The sequence below is a fragment of the Homarus americanus genome, unplaced genomic scaffold (genome assembly GCF_018991925.1).
Source record: "Homarus americanus isolate GMGI-L3 unplaced genomic scaffold, GMGI_Hamer_2.0 scaffold48475, whole genome shotgun sequence".
Lineage (NCBI taxonomy): Eukaryota > Metazoa > Arthropoda > Malacostraca > Decapoda > Nephropidae > Homarus > Homarus americanus.
The window spans coordinates 2660-25586 of record NW_024713425.1 but is presented as its reverse complement, the minus strand read 5'-3'; the positions used below and the strand labels follow the sequence as shown (position 1 = coordinate 25586).

The following is a 22927-nucleotide window of genomic DNA, read 5'->3' as shown; positions in this document are numbered from 1 at the left end:
ATGGGAGAATGAGAAGCCACATGCCAAGTCTTACTCCAGTCGTTTATTGTTATGTACCATGTGCCTAACACATTCGTGATTACACAGGCCTAAACACATTCTAACTTTGGTAAGAAGTAACAATATATAATGTATATATCAATAAAGGCAGCATATAAACACACACATAACCTACTGAAATAATTATGTCCCTAATTAATTAGTACAGAATTACATATACTGTGCAATGTACTGTACCTTGGAAGAATATGGAACAAAATTATTAGCAATCTGAAATACTCAGTTACCGTTAAATGTTTATTAGATACCAGCACAGAGAAATGGTTATTACAAATCAGTTAAAAACACCTACATTAGCTCATTCCTTCCTCCCAACTGGGTACCATTTTAAATTACAATCCAGTCGCTGAAACCATTTATAAGATAACTTTTAAACTCAACCTGGTTTCCTCTTAATTTCTTACTTCATTTATTTTCTCCATTAGTTTTGTCTAGTTATTTCATTTCATATAATTACTCCATAACCTCTGATCTTTGGTATTGTGGCTCGGGGGTTATGACATGGGTACACTGTAATTCTGATATCAAGCAATGGGAGAGAATGATGGGGGTCAACTCCCTGGCTTTACTTATTTGGTACTGTTAAACTTAGGTACATTTTCCACTTACATGTACAAGAACACACACAATACTCTTACATAGCACCTTTGAGCACTATTACAAGTGGCAATGATGCCAGTTACAGCACCAACACTAATACTTTAACATCACCAGAATTAGTAGCTTCTCTTCACCACTATGGTACCTTTGCCCACACACAAACTGATGGTCAACCTACTCTTGCCGACTCCAAACACTCAGACAATTCAGGTGAATACATACAGGTGTATTCAGAGGAATAACACAGCCACCATATACCCCTACTGAGTAGTGGACTCACCCATAACAATGAAGGGGGCTGGCACTGTTTGCTCTGCCTGTGATATCAACAAACTGGACATTGAACGGCTGACCAGTTGACTGGATCCCAGAGGAGGTGGTTAGTTCCTGACGCTCGTGTTCACGAATTTACCCGAGTTCACTGGCCTTCATCCATCTCCCAAATTAGTGTGGAGGTCGTCCCAATCTACAAGGCTCTTGGCCAAGAGGAACCTGTGGGTGGAGGAGTTTCAGACACTGGGCCGAGTTTGTCGACATGAACGTCAACGTTTCAAAAGGACGCTAATGTCGTGAGATTACTTCACTTAATACACGTCAGTTACGTTACTGTATCACTTGCATATTCAAACTATAACACGGAGCTGGACATTACCTGTGCGTGGAGGAGTTTCAGACGCTGGACTGATGCCTGAGAGCGTCAGTGCCCCGCACTACTCCTCCCTCGATCAGCTTCGAGTTCCACTCACCCAACAGCTCTGCCTGAGCTGTCGATTACACCCAGTAGATTCTGAAAGATACTTGGTCTGACAGTTCCCTTCAGGTTAATTAATTTCATAATTAACATCCTTACAACAATTACACCATGAACATCAGATTCTCTGATTTTCATATGTAAAAAGAGGGTGACTTCAGCCTCGGTCAACATCTCTAGGGCCGACGCCAATGATACCTCACTCTCGCTGCCGACTCTACCCTGACTTATATTGACAATTACACTAACAGTAAATACAATTGAAGCTTTCAACATCAGTCACAACGGATCTTGAATGCTTCAACTGCAATCAGACATCTCTAAGTTGACGCAAAGCAAGGGTATTCTCTTACCAATTCAAATGCATGAACATCCTGTCCGGAATTTAGGTATACAGTACTTGAGTTTCTATGGTAATGCGACATAGAAAACGGAAGACTATCTCCTGAAGTGGTTAGAGACGAATGTTTCAACTGGGAGACTCAAAAAGGTTTACAGGTTTTGTGGGTGTGGAGAGTAATATGAATTATTAGGTTTTGACAGATATAGCCATGTCATTATGACCATGACACCCCTTCCCCAAGATTCATATTATGTTGTAACATTCAGAAAACATGTATACTGTAGTAGTTACACATTCTTTAAATAACATACTTTCGGTTATTGGTTTCACAATATGGTGCACACACTAAATCATTAATACAAAATATAATTTCCCATACACAAATAATTCACATATAACAATAAAATAGAATATCATTCACTATAGGTTATCTGAATTTTGGTCATTATGAAGTGGTAATCGGTTATCATACAATTAGAATGTGACACGGCAGGAACAATGACTGGTGAGGCAGGAACCAGGGCCGCCGCTTCCATTACGCGAGGTTAGCAAATGCTAAGGGCGCTAAAGATGCTAAGGGCGCCAACAGATAGTGTCACCACCACAGCTCCATTCTTCACAGCCAACAGATACAGTGTCACCACCACAGCTCCATTCTTCACAGCCAATAGATACAGTGTCACCACCACAGCTCCATTCTGCACAGCCAACAGATACAGTGTCACCACCACAGCTCCATTCTTCACAGCCAACAGATACAGTGTCACCACCACAGCTCCATTCTTCACAGCCAACAGTAACAGTGTCACCACCACAGCTCGAATGTGCTGCATCCAGGGCTGCACCTAAGAACATAAGGAGTCTGCAATAGGCTGGTTGGCCTGTGCATGGCAGCTCCTGTCGAGAGTTACTACCACTATCATCCATGAATCTATCTAGCCTCCTTTTGAAACTTTCCAGAGTTCCTGCACCACCCTATTTGTGAACCAGTTTCTTCCTATCTCCCTCCTAAACCTAAACTTATCCAACTTGAATCCGTTGCTCCGAGTCCTATCCTGCTCGGATATTATAAGAACTTTATCTATATCCCTTTATTGATTCCTTTCACCTACTTAAATACTTCTATCATATCTCCCTGCACTCTTCGTCTTTCTAGGGAATGCAAGTTAAGTTTCTTTAACCTATCCTGATATGGAAGGTTTCCAAGTCCCGGAATCATTTATGTCATTCTTCGCTGCACCGACTCAAGTGAATTTATATCCATTCTATAATAGGGGCACCAGAACTGAACCGCATAATCGAAGTGCGGTCTGACTAGCGCAAGATATAGTTGCAATAAGACCTCTGCACTCTTGTTACTTACACTTCTAGATATAAAACCCCTAGGTCTCTTTCACAAGTCGACTTCTCTAGGTTGATGTTGTTAAGGCTGTATACATTACAAGTATATGTTCTTCCAATATTAAGTACGCTGCACTTGCTGGTGTTAAATTTCATTTGCCATTTTTCAGACCACCCCTGCAGTATATTTAGATCCTTCTGTAATGCATTTGCATCCTGCCCTGAATTAATTTGCCGCCCTATTATGGTGTCATCCGCAAACTTGCTTATGTCACTGCTGATCCCAGTATCTAGATCGTTTCTGTAGATTATGAACAAGAGTGGGCCTAGTACTGACCCCTGGGGAACCCCACTGGTTACACGGCCCCACTCAGATTTAACACCATCTACGCTGACCCTCTGAGTTCTATCGGTGAGCCATGATTTTATCCAATTTAAAACTTTCCCCTCGATACCATGAGCCTTAATTTTTCTCAGAAGCCTCTGATGCGGTGCTCTGTCAAATGCTTTGCTAAAGTCTAAGTAAATAACATCGTAATTTTCGTCATTATCTACTACCTCGAAGACTTTCCTAAAAAACGTTAGCAGATTTGTTAGACAAGATTTTCCCTTTGTAAACCCATATTGAGAGTCGTAGATTAAGGTTGCACTTGTTGACCCTACCGACTGGCCATCCTCAATGTCCAACCAGGAAAAAAGCAGAACTTGTTCGCAGAGGACCTTACAAGTTGATCTTAAATATGTGTTTCCAAAAAAGGATGGGAGAAGATGTCAACATGATTACTTTCGCCGAATCTTAGTAAATGGAGAGAAGATCCAAAGAAGTTGGCTAATGTATTTGGTGAAACAGGATAAACTTTTTTGCTTCTGTTGTAAAATGTTTTCTACAAAACATGTTAGAATGGCTGAAGAAGGCATCAATGATTGAAAAAATGCTAGTCATTTGCTCAGCACACATGAAAGTAGCATAGAACACTAAAAACATGACAACATAGAAGGAACTGGAGGTCAACATTGCAAGAGGAAGGACGATAGACAGACGGGAAATGGAAATGTTAATGGCTGAGTGGAACGGGTGGCGCCAAGTCCTCACTAGACTAATGGCGATTATTCAGTCTCTAGCTGAAAGCAATTTGGCTCTAGAGGGTCAACCGAAAAACTTAACTGTCAATCCAATGGTATTTTCTCCAAGAAGTGGAACTTTTGGTTAAATTTGATCGTTATGGAGAATCATTTAAGAAGGGTTGAAAGTAATGCAGGCAATCACAGTCACACTCACTACCTTGGCCAAATGATCCAAAATGAACTGATTAACATTATCAGTGCAAAGATTACTGAGAGAATCATGGACGATATCAAAGCATCGAAATACTTCTCAATTTTAGACTGCACCCCTGATTTGAGTCACAAAGAGCAACTTTCTTGAAGACAAGCCAACAATAAAGGCGCATTTCTTGGGGTTCCTTGCGGTAGAGAAGTCTACAGGGCTAAATTTGTCATGACTTCTACTCGGAAGACAAACAAATGAACATTTCTTTTGAGGATTATCGAGGTCAATCCTACGACAATGAAGCAAATATGAGAGGAAACATCAAAGGAGTTCAAGCCAGGCTTCTTCAACAGAATTCTCGGGCCTTATTTGATCCTTGTGGTGCCCATAATTTGAATTTGATATTAGGCGACGCTGCCAAGAGCTCCCTAAATGCAACTTGTTACTTTGGATATTTAACGAAAGTATTCACATTGTTTTCAGTCTCTCCTCAGAGGTGGCAAGTTCTTTTAAAACATGTTAATATTAATCTGAAACCGTGGTCAGACGTCAGATGGGAAAGCCGAGTAAAAAGTGTGGAGGCAATTAGATATCAACCTGCGCAAATCAAAGAAGCGCTTTTGGAGCACAGAGAATCTGCAACTGACCCTGTCGTCAAAGTTGAGGCTTAATCGTTGGCAGAGGAAGTAGGGTCATACCGTTTTGTCATTTGTTCAGTTGTGTGGTATGATATACTCAGCAAAATTCAGCACGTGAGCAAACTAATGCAGTCGAGTACGATACAGCTCGGCGTGGCTGTAGATCTGCTCAAAAAGACCAGAGATGATATTGTCAGCTACAGAAATACAGGTTTTGCTGATGCACTAACTATTGCTAAAGAAATCTGTGAAGCGATGAGCGTAGACACGGTGCTGAAACAGAAGAGACTAAGAACTAAAAAATGTCACTTTAGCTATGAGTGTGCAGACGAACCTGTCAGCGATGTACTCAAGAGGATGGAGACTACATTTTTCAATGTGGTAGTGGATACTGTGATTTCCTCTCTTAATGAGAGGTTCAAGACCTTGGGCGAGGTGAATGAAAAGTTCAAGGTATTGTTGGGGTTCACCGACATGTCTGACAAAGATATTGTCGATCACTGCCAAACCCTCAGCAACACGCTTACTCATGGGGGAAACTCAGACATTGATGGAAGGGAACTGGCCATGGAGCTGCAGTGTCTCCCAGATTTGCCTTCCAAGAGAATGACAATGGATTTTCTCACCTTCCTGCATGAAAAGAAACTTACTGAAGTATTCCCGAACTTGTGGGTAGCTCTGCGGATCTGTGCAACTCTCCCTGTAACGGTGTCGGCAGCAGAGCGGAGCTTTTCTAAGTTAAAACTGATAAAAACTTATTTGCGATCCACAATGGCGCAGGAACATCTTAGTGAGTTGGCCATCATCAGTGTGAACATTGCAGTGTCTAGACACTCTAGTTATCGTATGACGATGTAATCGACGAATTCGCTTCCAGGAATCAAGTTAACGGTTATAAGCAGGCACGTAGCGAAAACGAGAAAACGGCGGAATCCAGAATGTCATGACATGTTAATTGAATTGCTTAATGTTTAAATACAATAGTAGTTTGATTTTGAGTGTTTCTTTACAGTCACTTTTCATGCCATTATTGTATTGTGCTTAAGAGTATTTGCTAATTAATGTATGTATTAGCAAATTAAAATAGATCAGTGTAAGGTAAACAGTTTCTTCAATATGGTACCTGGATTACTTTGTGGGCAAACCCAATCGTGAAGTGGGAGGCGGGTGGGGACGCCAGCTGCAGTCCTGCTAAGGGCGCCAAATAGGCTGGCGCCGGCCCTGGCAGAAACAATGACTGGTGAGGCAGGAAAACTGACTGGTGAGGCAGGAGCATTCACTGGTGAGGCAGGAACAATGACTGGTGAGGCATAGTTGATGGCCCTAGGGTTGGAACAGGGAAAACTGCAAACAGTCAGTATAAGGTAGGTCACTGCTGCCGTTTGATTTTTAGACATCCAAAGGAGATTGAGCAATGGTATCAATGGGAGTGCATACAACTGTATAAATCAATAAATATTCTCACCTACCTGCACATTCCACAAGGAATTATTTCTTCATCTACTGGGTGATTGCGGAAAGTCTCGTAAAAATCATCAGCCACTGCTAACTCGGCCCTCAAGTTTTCGGTCTTTTATATCTGTTTTTATATTTCTGAAAGAAAGAAGAAATTAATGCTGTATAGCAACAGCATTGGCTTTTACAATGCTTTCATCACCAATGCCTATGAGCAAAGGGGATGCAGAACAGATTAATATCATTTACTGTACATATATGCATCACAAAAGAAATATGACGGTTTTGTAGAATTTTACAATACAGCAATATTTAAAGGGCCTGTAGACAGTTTTAAAACCTGTAAATTTGCCATTAAAAATTGAGTACAGAAACATGGTTATACTTTACGATGCTGTTGTGCACTTACATCAGTAGATCGAAAACAAACAAACAAAACATTTTTTGAAGTAGGCCTTAAATACTGTAGGCTACAGTCATATCTGCAAAAAAATTATTATATGATAATATATATAGATATGAGGATTTGTATGCTTCTGACAAGTCTTTTGAGGTGACCCATCAAAAATTGAACAGACCTGTTTGAAACTTGTGCTCAACCTTTATCATTTGTGGGGACATGGGCTCAAGCTAGTGAGCGTCAGCGTCGCCCAATGACTATTTCTGCTTTTTTCACGGGAGGGACCCACTATCATCAATTGTTAGGTGAGGATAGAATGGGTCACCCTGTTTGCTTCGAGTTTGTGGCAAGAACTATTCTTAGTTTGCTCGAGTACTAGAATGAGACATGCACCCCGGTCATGTTGAACCACGAGCTGTTATCGCATTGACTGGTGGAATAAATCTCGGTCAAGACACGATGGGCCACTGCATTGAAGGCTGCAGCATATGCTGTGACGGAAACTGTAATCGTAGCTCACGTGCACGAGAAAAAACTGCTGGAACGTGTTCGCCCAGAGAAGCGATGGCAGAGACCAAAGCGTGTGAGGCTTTGATTTCTCACGGACTAATCAGGAGTATTTCACCTCATAGTAGGTCACCGCGACCCGTAGCCGGGGACGTCGAAGGTTCGGTCGGATTGGCACCCCACTGCCGACTCTCTCAGCTCGTCTGAGTGGGGGGGAGGGGGGAGTTCCGCACGACAGGGGGAAACCGCCAGTATCCTGGCTGTCCTACGACAGTCGTAGAGAAGAGCGCCGCCTCCACCTCGACTGTGGGGGTTCGCTCTCACGATGTGCAGAGGGTCGGTGATCCACCAGACCCACCTCGGAACACGGACCACGGAGTCTAGCGTGTGTGCGAGTCGATGGGCTCACTGAGCCTGAAGGCGAGATGAAGGCAACAGGCGCCTGGTGCGTCCTGGGCAGACCCCCAACCAGCCACCCCGACCGCGCTCGCGCGGCAATACGCCGGGCGAGACCCTTTCCCCCACTGTGGTGGGGGAAAGGAGTCTCAACCCGGCAAACGCCGCGCGGGCGTGGCCAGAGACAGCTGGTTGAGGATCTGCCCAGGACGCACCAGGCGTCCGTTGCCCTCATCTCGCCTTCAGGCTCAGTGAGCCCATCGACTCCCACACACGCTGGACTCCGTGGTCCGTGTTCCGAGGTGGGTCGGGTGGATCACCGACCCTCTGCACATCGCGAGAGCGAACCCCCACAGTCGAGGTGGAGGCGGCGCTCCTCTCTACGACTGTCGTAGGACAGCCAGGATACTGGCGGTGGCCCCCAGTCGTGCGGAACTCCCCGGTCCCCCCCCACTCAGACGAGCTGAGAGAGTCGGCAGTGGGGTGCCAATCCGACCGAACCTTCGACGTCCCCGGCTACGGGTTGCGGTCACCTACTACAAGGCGAAACACGCCCGTTGGACGACGGCACGTGTGGGGGCGCGCCCAAACATTTTTGGGTCGCTCCACCCACACAGCCGCATACAAGCTGAGGTGGCGACGTGCGCGCCCAGAGAAGAGCAGCGACATGTGCGCCCAGAGAAGCGCGGCAATGTGTGCGCCAAGAGAAGCGCGGCAATGTGTGCGCCCAGAGAAGCACAGCAACGTGTGCACCCAGAAAAGCGCGGCAACTTGTGAGCAAAATATTAGCCGCTATACTTCTGAAGGCTTTTTTAACTTAAGAAAATTTTTGACAAAATAAATTAATGTAGATTTATTTACTTTAAATCAAATTATTTAATTGTAAAATGTAAGAAAATAAATTTCTAACAGCATGTATATACTTTTATCCTATTCACCACTGATTGGCTTGTTAGCCGCTTGGACGATTGGTCACGTCTGTTACTCACGCACAGGCTCCTGAATGTACCTGAACCTGCTTCAGTGTTGGTGAGGCAGGAGCAATGACTGGTGAGGCAGGAGCAATGACTGGTGAGGCAGGAGCATTCACTGGTGAGGTAGGAGCATTCACTGTCGAGGCAGGAACAATGACTTGTGAGCACAGTTGATGGCCCTGGGGTTGGAACAGGCAAAACTGCAAAAAGTCAGTATAAGGTAGGTCACTGCTGCCGTTTGACTTTTACACAGCCAAAGGAGATTGAGCAATGGTATCAATGAGAATGCATACAACTGTATAAATCAATAAATGTTCTCACCTATCTGCACATTCTATAGGGAATTATTTCTTCATCTACTGGGTGACTGCGGAAGGTCTCGTAAAAATCACCAGCCACTGCTAACTCGGCCCTCATCAGTGATGCTGTTAAGGCAATTTCTTCTAAAGCTTTTGATATTTTTTTTTCTCGTGGACCACCACCTGACTTTTTAAGCTTTCGGTCTACTATATCTGTTTTTATAGTTCTGAAAGAAACAGAAGAAATTAATGCTGTATAACAATAGCAGCAGCATTGGCCTTTATAATGCTTTCATCACCAATGCCTATGGCCAAAGGGGATGCAGAACAGACTAATATCATTTACTGTACATATATGCATCACAAAAGAAATGTATGATGGGTTTTGTAGGATTTTACAATACAGTAATATTCAAAGAGTGTATATAGTTTAAAAAATGTAAATTTGCCATAAAAATGGAGTACGAAAACATGGTTATACTTTACGATGCTGTTGTGCACTTACATCAGTTGATCGAAAACACAGAAAAAAAAAATTTTGAAGTAGGCCTAAAATACTGTAGGCTAGTCACAAGGCTACAGTCATACCTTCTATCTATCTATCTATAGAGAGAGAGAGAGAGAGAGAGAGAGAGAGAGAGAGAGAGAGATATATATATATATATATATATATATATATATATATATATATATATATATATATATATATATATATATATATATATACTGGTATGCTTCTGACAAGTCTTTTGAGGTGACCCTTCAGAAACTGAACATAAACCTTTTTAAAACTTATCTTGCAGAATATTTGAGCTTGCCAAGTGTGTGGGGGCACCAGCCCCAGACTTAGTGCACGTCATGGTTGTAAAAAGCTGCACAGCTTGGTTCATGTACAATTGCCCCCCCCCCCATTGCCAGTGAATAACTGGCACAAAACATGGAAATAACCTAGCCTAGCCTCACCTAACCTCACCTACCCTAACTTTAACTTAACCTACCTAACCAAATATTAAATACGACTGAGCTACAATTTTTTTTCACTTGACCATAAATTATGAGTTGTCATTTTGTTTATATAATTATTACTACAAATAAACCACTAATTCATAGTGTTCCATGTCCTACCCTCCATACCAGTACCTTCCTAATAAATTCACATTTTTATCAGATAACTCTTAGGATAAAAATCAATCGATAGGCATATAGGCATATTGTATATAATTTATTTAAGTAGACATAAACACACTTATTTTTATATATAACTCAAAGATATGAAGGAAGGGAAAATGGGGAGGCGAGATGGGAGCTTTTTGGGCCGCTCCACCCACCCAGCTGCAAACAAGCTGAGGTGGCGACGTGTGCGCCCAGAGAAGCGCGGCGACATGTGCACTCACGTGGTAATGCGCGGGGGAAGGCCCTTTTCCCAGTGGGGGGAAAGGGTCTCAACCATGCAAACGCCACACGTGCACGGCCAGAGGCAGCCAGTTGAGGATCTGCCCAAGACGCACCAGGCGCCCGTTACCTTCATCTCGCCTTCGGGCTCAGTGACCCCATCGACTCCTACACATGCTAGACTCCGTGGTTGTTGTCCCAAGACGGGTCGGGTAGATCAACGACCATCTCGCAGGGAGGCAGGACACCAGTGGTTGCCCCTCTCGCAGTTCAGCCAGGACACGGGAGGTAGCTCGCCACCCCCCCCCCCTCCCTCCAAGATGAGCTGAGTCATTGACGGTGTACCAATCCGACCGAGCCTTTGACGTCCCCAGCTACGGGTCGCGGTGACCTTATTACGGATTTGGTTCAGTCTACGTTATTACGTTTAATTAACTTAGGCTGGTTAAGTTAGGTTAGTAAAGTTAGTTGAAACCCACCCACAACAACTTGCTTTACTTGCTGTATTTACTACTACTACCACTACTACTACTAATTTTCTCTAATAACCAATAGGCATGTAGTCCTGTATATTTATACTGTCACTACAACTAATATTAATTTTACTCGAAGACCAATCTGTCCACTCAGTACTCACGAGCCCTCCTTCACACACAGTCCTCCAGAGCCCTCCATCACAGTCCTCCAGAGCCCTCCTTCACACACAGTCCTCCAGAACCCTCCATCACACAGTCAGCCAGGCCCCCCACACACCCTCCACTGCCGAGTGTAGAAGCACGGTGTTGAGTAGTTTATGGGATGACCATAATAGCCAAGATATATATAAGTAACTTAACTGATGAGGCTGAAGTAACATGCTGGGTGTTAAATGTTGCTCAAGGTTCTGTCACTTCTCCATTGGCCTTCACATACATCAGCTGTCACCTGCAACATGTTTAAAGTTGGCATTTATGTAGAATGAATGTTAAACATACAATATCCATCTACCACTAAACAACATGTAGTTAAACTGTCGTCAAATGTACATAATTTTTCAAAAATTAATTATTTACAAAAGTCAAATTTAACTTCTTTCAAAATTAACTTATGAATTCATGATCAGTTAACGTAAGTGACAAAAAAATACTGAATTTATGTCTTGGAATAGTTTATCTTAGGTTAGGTTATGGTTAGTAAAGTTAGTTGAAACCCACCCACAACAACTTTTTTAACTTACTATGTTTACTACTGCTACTAATTTTCACTAATAATCAATAGGCATACAGTTCTGTATATTTCTACTGTCACTACAACTAATATTAATTTTACTCTAATATCAGTCTGTCTACAGATCGTCCTCCATAGCCCTCCAAGAGTGTCCGCCAGGCCTCACACACTGATCACTAGGTCTACACACAGACCTATTAGGCCTCAAACAGTCAGCAAGGCACCCCCCACACACCCCCTCCACTGCCCAGTGTAGGAGCAGTGTCGAGTGGTTTATTGGATAAAGATACTAGCCAAGATATATTGTACAAGTAACTTAACTGATGAGGCTGAAGTAACATGCTGGTAGTTAAATCTTGCTCGAGGTTCTGTCACTTCTCCATTGGCCTTCACGTACATCAGCTGTTACCTGCAACGTGTTTAAAGTTGTAATTTACGTACAATGAAAATTAAACTTGCAACTAGATCACATGTACTTAAACTGTCCCCAACTGTTTACATAAATCATTACCTCCACATTAGTTTACCAATACAGTACGACTACACTATACTGTACTGTACTGTACTGTACTACACTGCTTCATGCACTATACACAAGGTTTATTACAGCTGACTAGACCTTCCCTCCCTCATGCCCCTGTAGTGGCTACTCTCCCCTAACTCCCCAGCAGGCTCGGCCGCACTCCGACCAGCCAATCAGCGTGCAGCCAACTCTCATGAGAGACTAGGTCACCTACAGAGGGGGCGTGGTCTGATCGCCGACCTAGTACAAGCCATCAACCTCCAGTTCAGGATCAGAGCGTTTCACACCTTACGCTTGAGCCGCTGTGATTGGTCCTCTCGCTACGCGCACCCCAGATCCTGATCCTGGTAAATTGTATAAATACGGCTACGCCTGCCCAGGGAGGACATCCTACACTCAGCTACTGGACCAGCAACATCTCTCTCAGCTCCTCACCTAGTCACTCCTAAGAACTGCACTGTACAACAATATATACAGGTAGCGCATCGTGAGTTTCTATCCAACCTCATTCCTGAGTGAAGGTATCTACATGTACGTACGTTTGTGTGCCCATACAAAGAGATAATAGACAACTAAAGATAATAGACAACTAAAGAGAATTGACAACTGGCCACATACTGTACGCCACATTGGTGACCCCCGGAGCCGTGAACACCACACTCCTTTCTGCTGCCTTACTACTTGAGCTGAGAAGATCGTCCTGCCTGCTGCCAGCCTAGGCCAACCGCCTCCCTGCACCACCCACTACTCCACAACGACACCATCTCACGATCGTAAGGTTTATAACGCATTAGTCTGTTCTCCCCACTGGCGTTGTGAGTGACCCACATCACAGTTGGAGAGCAACTATTGTGCGATATTCCAAGTGTGGTTTGAGCTCTTTTGCCTATTCTCCTATTTTTCTTTTGTTTTTTTAGTTCTGGCCGAAGGACCTGCACCCTAAAAAAGTGTATTCGTCCCGAAGTCCCCCCCGCAAGTGTACACCTCCCTCCCAGGAGATTGTGAAGACGGAAGGGGGTCGGAACAAGCACCCATCCCTCATCCTTCCCTAACAGGTGCGATATACTCCCGCAAGAATGGACGGACGGATCTCTCTACCAACCTTCAACCACAACGTAGAGGACTGGTTAGTTCATGTCGAAGCAGCTCTCATCGGCTCTACAGCTACAGACGAGCAGAAGTACGGCGCCCTGCTCTGCTCCTTGCCCACTGAAGTCGCCACACAAGTCTCACAAATCATCTCCAACCCTCCAGAGAACAACAAATTCGCCACTCTGCGGGATGCCTTAAGAACGCATTACCAACGGACCCGCTCCAATATCCTGCAGAACCTATCTTCCATCTCCCTGGGAAACTCAACTCCGGGACATCTCTGGGAAGAGATGTGCAGGGTGAACTCCCGGTACACAGACAGACTTCCTGACTCTATCCTGCGCCAGCTTCACGCACAAAAGCTACCCACAGAAGTAAGCAACATCCTGTCCGCAGTAGATTACTCTACGACACCTGAGCTATATGCAACTGCGGCAGACAGAATTTTCAACCAGTGCACTTCTGCACCCCTTGCTGCCTCGGTCACACCAGTACCTCCCACCGAACTTGCAAGCCGGGTCAACACACCTCAGCCGAGCAATACCTCACAAGATATCAAGGACCTGTTACAAACCTTGAACCGCAGGATGGACACCATTGAGCAGTTCTGCTCCTCCTTACCCGCTGCTGTGCCAGTTCCTGACTCACGCATCACACCCTACAACTTCCGACACACAGCAGCCAGCCCCCAGCACAACAACCATACCCTCTGCTGGTATCACCAGACTTTCGGCCGCAATGCTCGAAACTGTGAGCCCTATTGCACCTATTCGGGAAACGGCAACACCGGAGGCTGGTAGACGCCTCAGCCCCCGTTCCTTCAGGCGTCTCATTACTGTACGTCACCGACCGCACCTCTGGCAAGAAGTTCCTCATCGACACAGGTTCATCGGTAAGCCTCATCCCTCCCTCACTACAAGACAAGTCAAAGCAACCTTCTTATGACCTGTTCGCTGCCAACGGTACCCCCATCGCCTCCTACGGCGTACTCACCCTCGCTTTAGACCTCAGCCTGCCCAAGACTCTGAGTTGGTTATTCGTGATAGCAGACGTGTCTCAACCCATCCTTGGTTTCGACTTCCTCACCTTCCACAAGCTCGGCGTCAAACCAAGTCATCTATGCCTCATCCATGAGCCTACAGCACGCAAGATCCAGGGTTCTCGTGCCAGACACACCGACACTATCACCTGTCTTGCGCCTTCCAACGAGTTCTCCTCCCTACTCAACGAATTCAAGGAGCTTTTCTCACCCCGAGTCTCCCTACCCCCACCACCTACGTCGGGAATTTTCCACCACATCGAAACCAAAGGACCACCAGTCTTTTCACGCCCTCGCCGCCTGCGCCCTGAGCTCCTGTGCACAGCCAAAGTAGAATTCAACAAACTACTGCAAGATGGCATCATTCGCCCTTCAAGGAGTCCCTGGGCATCGCCTCTTCACATGGTTCCTAAGCAAACGCCCGGCGAGTGGAGGGTGTGTGGCGACTACAGAGCCCTGAATTTCGTCACCAAACCTGACAGGTACCCTATTCCACATGTCCAGGACTTTCACCACAAACTTCATGGCAAGACTATCTTCTCGAAGATCGACTTGGAGCGTGCCTTCCACCAGATCCCAGTAGCACCGGCAGATACCCAGAAGACAGCCATCACCACCCCGTTTGGACTCTTTGAGTACACTTTCATGAGTTTTGGCTTACGCAATGCAGCACAGACTTTCCAGAGGTACATGGACCATATGCTTCGCGACCTCGACTTTGTCACTGTCTACATTGACGACATCCTCGTTGCATCTTCGACGCCTGCCGAGCACCGCCACCACCTACAACTCCTTCTCCAACGCCTGCAGAACAACAACATGAAAGTTCATCCTGCTAAGTGCGTCTTTGGAACCTCGGCCATCGATTTCCTCGGTCACAGAGTCTCGCCCAGTGGCATACAACCCCTACCACAGAAGATAACCGCGATTAGGGAGTTCCCCAAACCTGAAACGGTGAAGAAACTCAGAGAATTCCTGGGTTTAGTCAACTACTACCACCGCTTCATTGACAAAGCTGCCACCGTCCTAGCCCCCCTACACGACCTTCTCAAGGGACGCCCAAAGAAGTCTCACAAGCCTCTCGTGTGGACTCAAGAGGCTGCCACGGCATTCACAACTGTCAAACAGCACATTACACGCCTCACCCTCCTGGCCCACCCCGCACCTAACGCCCGGACCACTCTCACAACAGACGCTTCTTCTACTGCAGTGGGCGCCGTCTTACAGCAGGAGATCAACGGAATTCTTATGCCCGTTGCTTTCTTCTCACAACGGCTTCAACCACCACACCTCAAGTACAGCGCCTTTGATCGAGAACTCCTGGCCATATACCTGGCTGTCAAACATTTCCAGCACTTCCTCGAGGCCCGTCAGTTCACCATCTTCACTGATCACAAGCCCCTCGTCCACGCCTTCGCTTCAGCTTCCCAGTCACATACACCTCGTGTCCTGCGCCACTTGGCTTACATCTCAGAGTTCTCCAGTGACGTCCAACACATTAGAGGCAGCCACAACGAGATCGCCGACGCCCTCTCTCGTTGCGTATCCAACATTCTTCCCTCATCTCCACCCATTGACTATGGGCAGCTAGCCGCGGCTCAAGAGAAGGACGAAGAGCTGGCAAAATACAAGTCATCCCCCTCAAGCCTCACACTCCAAGAACTCCCTGTTCCTGGCACAAAGACAAAATTGTGGTGCGACATATCCTGTGGGCATCCTAGACCGTTCGTGCCTCATGTCCACCGCCGCGCGGTGTTCGACCGCATCCATGGTCTCAGCCACCCGGGTGGGCGGGCCTCCCAGCGCCTCCTCACTCAACGTGTCGTCTGGCCCGGCATCAAGTCCGATACTAAGAAATGGGCTGCCCAGTGCTTGGCCTGCCAATCCTCCAAAGTACATCGTCACATACGGGCCCCCTTACATACTTTCCCTATTCCCAAAGGACGTTTTCAAGTAGTACACCTCGACATCGTGGGACCTCTTCCATCATCCTACGGCAGCACCTACATCTTCACCTGCATCGACCGTTTCACCAGGTGGACAGAAGCAATTCCCATGCCCAATGCTACAGCAGAGACTACTGCCCGCGCCTTCATGTCCGGTTGGGTTTCCCGTTTCGGCCCCCCCGCAACCGTAATCACTGACCGAGGAGTCCAGTTTGAGTCACAACTCTGGCAGCACCTCCTACAGTTCCTCGGCACGTCTAGACAACGCACTACAGCATACCACCCTCAAGCCAACGGCATGGTAGAGCGTTTTCACCGGCAGCTAAAGGACGCACTCAAGGCACAGCACGACCCTTACAGCTGGACTGATGCGCTCCCCTTAGTGCTCCTCGGCATCCGTGCGTCACACAAGGAGGATATGGACTGTAGCCCAGCAGATCTTACACTAGGCGAGCCCCTTCGGCTACCTGGGGATTTCTCACTCCCTCCTAACCCTCACCAAACCACTCCAGCCGCTCGTCACGACTTACTCCAAAAACTACGACAAGCAGTTTCTGCATTCAGAGCTACTACTCCACGCCAGCCTCCTCGGCGCCCTGAATACATCCCTCCTGCACTACTCACAGCCGAGTATGTTTTCGTCAGGCGTGATGCTCATCGCAACCCATTACAACGTCCCTACGATGGACCCTTCCAGGTGGTTACCCGTTCAGCAAAGTTCCTGACGATTATCCGGAATGGCAGACATGACACCGTCAGCATAGACCGAGTCAAACCGGCCACCTTACCCTTTGGGCCCCCAGTCCAGCAGCACCATCAACAAACTACGCCTGCACCAGTCTACCCGCAGTTACCACCGGCAGCAACACCACGCCCACGACATTTCTGGGCACCCTCTTTTCACCCTCAAGTAAACCCTGTTCCTGCTGTAGAACCTGCTCCTGGCATAGACCTTCCTCATATCATAGAACCTGCTCCTGCCATGGACCCTCCTCCTGACATAGAACCTGCACCTATCATAGAACCTGTACCTATCATAGACCCTCCTCCTGTCATAGAACCTGAACCTGCATTAGACCTCCCTCCTAACATAGAACCTGCTCCTGCCATGGACCCTCCTCCTGACATACAACCTGCACCTATCGTAGAACCTGCACCTATCGTAGAACCTGCTCCTGCCATGGACCCTCCTCCTGACGCAGCCCCTGCAGCAGCAGGAGCACAACAACCACTGCTTGTACAACCTCCTCTAATCCCAAACCCTCTTTCTCCTCCTAATTCTCCCACAGGTTTTGTGTCACTGGAGGGAGTTGTTACACGTAGCGGCCGAGTCGTACATACACCTGCCCGGTATGTGTTATGTGTGGGACACAACCCGGACAACATCCAGCCTCCCGCCGCGCCGGGAGGGGAGGGGGAGTATTGTAGTGGCTACTCTCCCCTACAACTCCCAACTGAGCTCCGGCCGCACTCCGACCAGCCAATCAGCGTACAGCCAGCTACGCCGAGAGACTAGGTCTATGCAGAGGACGTAGGGGTACGATCGCCGACCTAGTCTCGACCATCAACCTCCAGTTCAGGATCAGAGCGTTTCACACCTTACGCTTGAGCCGCTGTGATTGGTCCGCTCGCTACGCGCAGCCCAGATCCTGATCCTGGTAAATTGTATAAATACGGCTACGCCTGCCCAGGGAGATCATCCTACACTCAGCTACTGGACCAGCAACATCTCTCTCAGCTCCTCACCTAGTCACTCCTAAGTACTGCACTGTACAACAATATATACAGGAAGCACATCGTGAGTTTCTATCCAACCTCATTCCTGAGTGAAGGTATCTACATGTACGTACGTTTGTGTGCCCATACAAAGAGATAATAGACAACTAAAGAGAATTGACAACTGGCCACAAACGGTACACTACACCCCCTTAAGTGTCAACACCCCACACCCTCTCGCAAAACGTTAAATGACCCCACCACAAGCCCAACCCACCTACACTCTCAAAACGTTATACGACCCCACAACAAGCCACACCCAGCTACACCCTCACAAAACATTAAACGACACCACATGAAGCAACATCCACCCACAACCCCTCACCAAACATTAAATGATACCATAGCAAGCTACGCACACCCACACCTTCACACAAAACGTTAAAATTGACCTGAAGGAACACCGTTGTGTATTGTGAGAAGCTTCACTCGTGGTCTGTTGTCCCCACATAATGCACCACACTTCACTTGTGTCCTCATACTGCACCACACTGACCACATACTGCACCACACCAATAACAGAGGGTTTTGTACTGTAGTTGAATCTGCAGTCATTCCATGATCTGAAAAAGAAAGATTCGCCAACACATTGTAATACGTAGATTGGCTTAGGTTAAATTGATCTTCAGTTGAAATAAGCTGGGGGATGAATCTTCAGGCGAGCCAAACATTTTAACATTTTCCAGAGGTTAATTAGATGGTTACGGCCTTATTTACCAATACATTTTAACGGTGTCTTTATATACATCTTAACATTTATTTTAGGAACCCGGTATTTTTTTTTTACAAGCAGACAACCAACGAACCTCCAGGTTAGGCTATGTTACGTTGTTAGGCTACGTTACGTTAGTTTAGTTTTGGTGCGTTTTGGTTGTTGACCAATGTGTTTTTCCGATGCTAAAATCCATGGTTGTCCACTTTTAAAAATTTAATATACACTGTACAAATATTCTGAAACCCCTCAACCTCGCCCTCCGCCGGCTCCCTTGCCTCGCCCGGCTCCCTACCTCAACTCGCCTCGCTTCGCTTCCTGTCTGGCTTCTTGCCTGCCTCGCCTAGCATGCCTCGCTTCGCCCGGCTAAAACCCGTAATAAATTCGGTTTCAACTCCCAGAAATCCTAGTTAAAGAGGAAGCAAAGAACTAGCCAGTGAAAAATATTGTATCGTAATTCCACAAAACAGTTATATTTTGGTGATGAACGTTAGATGAAATGCGTAACTATTGAGTTATGACCACCCGGCTCCGCCAAAAGTGGGCTGGGCTTCGAAGCAAGAGGGAAAATGTGAAATTAAAAAAATAAATACAATAATTTCACCCAATCTCGTCATTGCACTCACTTACTGGTTAATTATAACGCAAATACTGATGTGCGGTTTACGCTTGTTACTCGCCACCGGTTTATAGTTTCGGCTCGGTTGTTATGGCTCATTTGGCGGTATATTTGCCTAAAAGTTTTAAAACGTTAATAAATTACTGGTTAGACGTTAGAGAAACACTTAATATAATACTAACCCATATTAATGTATTTGTTTAAGCTGCAAAGTAGGTATCATAGGCCTTACGGCCCAGTGAAACTTGGGGATACGTCTCTAGAAGCCAAGTGAACTGCAACAACCGGCTGGTAAGTTTGTTACTTAAATCAGCATTTATTACGCCATAATTAAGTACATATAAACACTAACCAAAAGAATAACCATTTCTCTTGGCCATATTGACTGTAGACAGTCGGAAAAAAATTACACGTATATAATGGAGACTAGAGGTGCGGGGTGTGGGGCGTCTTACCTCCCTGTCAGCTGCAGCTAGTGAGTGAAGAATGGGCCGAAAACGAGTTCGTCGAGACTTTATATATGAAGGTTGAGAGTGACGTCACGAAGCTTCATTGAAGCATTTGAAGCTTCGAACATGATTATACGTTCAAATATCGTAAAAACGTCAAATTTATGGCCGAACTGCGGTCCAGTGGATAAGCTTTCTGTTTGCTATTTTAGAGGACCGAGATCGAGTCACGGCGTTACTCTATTTTATTTTCTTCTTTTTTTTTATTATGGAGAACTATTTTCGGATCACCTGAAGAATCATCGCCCCAGCTTATTTCACCTAACGATTAAACCACCCTAAAACTATTGTGAGAGGATGAGGTTAGGTTAGGATATGTTAGGTTAGATTTAGGTTAGGATAGAATAGGTTTAGGTTAGGTTAAGTTAGGTTAGGGTGGTTTAATCGTTAGGTGAAATAAGCTGGGGTGATGATTCTTCAGGTGATCCATTACCTCTTTTAACAATATTGTTCTTGATCTTTCGTGACTTAAGTTAACTGTAGTGGAGAATTTAATATCAGTTGACTCAAGTAGACATTCAGTGACTCCTGCTGACCTGCGGATGTTTATGTTGTTCTTTTTCAGTGGCTTATCGTGAGTGTCTGTGTGTGTATTAATTTCCGGTCTTCATCCCCTGTGGTCATCCTGTTATCTTATCTTATGCTTTTCTTCTCTATTCATCTTCTTTATCTCATTCTGTGCATTCATTCACTCTAGTAGACTAGTGTGTGTGTGTAAGGCCAATACTCTCTCTATCTTTGCTCTCTTAATTTTCCTCTATCTCCTTCTATCCCCCTTTCTTTCTTGCCCTCTCTCTATCCGTGTTTAACTCACTGGTGGTGGTTTAGTTTTAATTGTTTACTTGTGTGTGAGACTAAGGACGGTGGGGAGGATTGTTTTTCTTCAATAAAGCGCCATCTATCGTCGACCACCACAACTTGATCACAATTCACTTTACGTTTTCGTCTTATACTTAACGGGAATTTAATAGAGCTTAACATTAAGGGAAACACTAATATTAACATTATAACAGTAATTTTTCGAACAATATTTAGTAAGAATTTGATAGAGAGTTAAACCTCGATTTGTTACACTGACAATTGATGTGACCATTACAACTGTGTCGGGAATGTAATCACGGATTTCCCCGACACTGACAAACAGGATGTACTCCGCTTACACAAATACATTTGCGTGAGCTCACCACTAATTGAATATTTTTAATGTTAACGCAGTATTTTAAACAGTAATGCAGAACCTCCAAAAGTGTTTGCTGACCTGAATCCACACAGCTTTATTTACTTTACTTTATTCTCTTCGCCACTGATCAGCCTGTTAGCCACTTGGGCGCTTGGTCATGACTCACGGTTACTCACTGTTGGCAAATACTATAGGTATGTACTGGTTCCAGACTGTATCTGTAGGCCTACCTGCGCCAGTTCACAACTCTCACTCAAAACAAGTTTGTCATGAAAGTTTTCTGAAAGTGTGGCTTCTTCAATCACTGTAATATCTTAACCGATTGTGAAGTTATATAACAATTATTGTCTAAACGAGACACCCGCGTTTTGTGTTTCGGATAAGGTAAATTCTGCAGAAAACCAGACGGACGAACAGACACTAGCATAATATAATGAAAGTACCATCATGTCTGAGGGTTGGCACCCACGACCCTTTACTCTAAATGTTTTTGGGCTGTGTTTATCAATCTTCTAGATGCTGTATCTCTCCGGGGACGACAACTGTTAAAATGATTCATCCACCCCAGTCTCTGTCTTCCCCTGCCCCCCCCCCTACCCTCAATTTTACCCATTAATCTAAAATAAACAAAGTGCAACAATAAATACTTAATATACATCTACCCTACGAAACATTTGCTAGGTCATCATCGCCACCCAACACAGATACTTCAGATAAAAACAAATTTCACTTACGAACCTTTGAGAATTCTGCCTCTGTGCCTCGACCTGCTCAATGTCTCCTAAGAGACAGTCAAGGAGTCGTACCCGAGGCCTCCATCATCAACATCGAGTACCGTCCCACTGAACCAACACACCACCACGCCAAAACTGTTTATGGTATGAATCTGTACGGTTGAAGGGTAATATTATTTAGAAACTATACAAATTACCCAGTATCTTCCAAACTATACAAATTACCCAGTATATTCCAAACTATATATATTACCCAGTATATTCTAAACTATATATATTACCCAGTATATTCCAAACTATACAAATTAACTTTTCACTTTTTACTTTAATCCTCTTCACCACTGCTCGATAGCCGCTTGGGCGGTCGGTCACGTCTCTGTTACGCACTGTTGGCAAGTACTGGGCATGCACTGGCTCCTGAATGTATTTGAACCTGCCCCAGTGTTGGTCAAGTCAGGTCACAACACTCTCTGGCAGATTGTTGCAAGAGTTCACAACTCTCACTCCGAAAATGTTACCCCTCACAGTTTTCTGGGCTTGCGGCTTCTTCAACCCTGAGCTGTGACCCCATGTGGGGCGAGCGTCCGCCAGCTCCAGATAAGGAAACTAGACCGAATAGTGCCCTTCGATATGCTTATACACCTCAATTGGGTCTCCCCTTACCCGTCTATAGTACACTGTATAAGCTAGGCAAGTTCAGACGTTCCAATCTCTCAGGGTAGCTGAGGTGCCCTAGTGCAGGCACCAGTCTAGTGGCCCTCCTTTGGACATTTTCAATCAACTGACAGTCCCTAGCATATCTCGTGGACGGGGTGACAGTACTCCAGATGGGGAAGCATTTCACTCTTGAAGATCGCTACGAAGAACTGAACGTCTTGATATCTGAACGACCTTCGTATAAGACCTAATAATTTTGTTGCCTGATTTACCTTCTGTTCTCAATGGCCCGAGAACTTCAGCTCATTGTAAACATACACGCCGAGGTCCTTTTCACATTGTCTCAATTAATGCAGCTTCTTCGTCCCGTTGGGACATATGATACCCCTCCTTAGCAGTCATATCTTCGACTATTCTTGGAGCTCACAGAAATCCTTCTGCAGCTCTTCACAGTCTGCTTGGTTCTTAATTTCCCGAAATAACTTGGCCTCATCGGCAAACATTTTTA

At 45.5% G+C, this 22927-nt stretch overlaps 2 long non-coding RNA genes across 5 annotated transcripts; both read right to left on the bottom strand.

The window, feature by feature from the left end:
- Positions 1–23: 23 nt before the first annotated feature.
- Positions 24–9225, bottom strand: LOC121872042. 3 transcript variants are annotated; one of them, XR_006090011.1, is made up of 6 exons: positions 9057–9225; positions 8771–8935; positions 6473–6596; positions 6127–6347; positions 1313–1447; positions 24–1152 (listed from the first exon to the last, which is right to left on the bottom strand). It is a non-coding gene; the product is annotated as an uncharacterized LOC121872042 (long non-coding RNA). The 3 variants fall into 3 exon arrangements; XR_006090012.1 differs by having other exon boundaries at positions 8771–8914; positions 9057–9224; XR_006090010.1 differs by lacking the exon at positions 8771–8935 and having other exon boundaries at positions 9057–9218.
- A 2336-nt stretch (positions 9226–11561) lies between these two features.
- Positions 11562–22170, bottom strand: LOC121872035. 2 transcript variants are annotated; one of them, XR_006090009.1, is made up of 3 exons: positions 21767–22170; positions 18401–18571; positions 11562–12041 (listed from the first exon to the last, which is right to left on the bottom strand). It is a non-coding gene; the product is annotated as an uncharacterized LOC121872035 (long non-coding RNA). The 2 variants fall into 2 exon arrangements; XR_006090008.1 differs by lacking the exon at positions 21767–22170 and adding an exon at positions 19795–20028.
- Between the last annotated feature and the right edge of the window lie 757 nt (positions 22171–22927).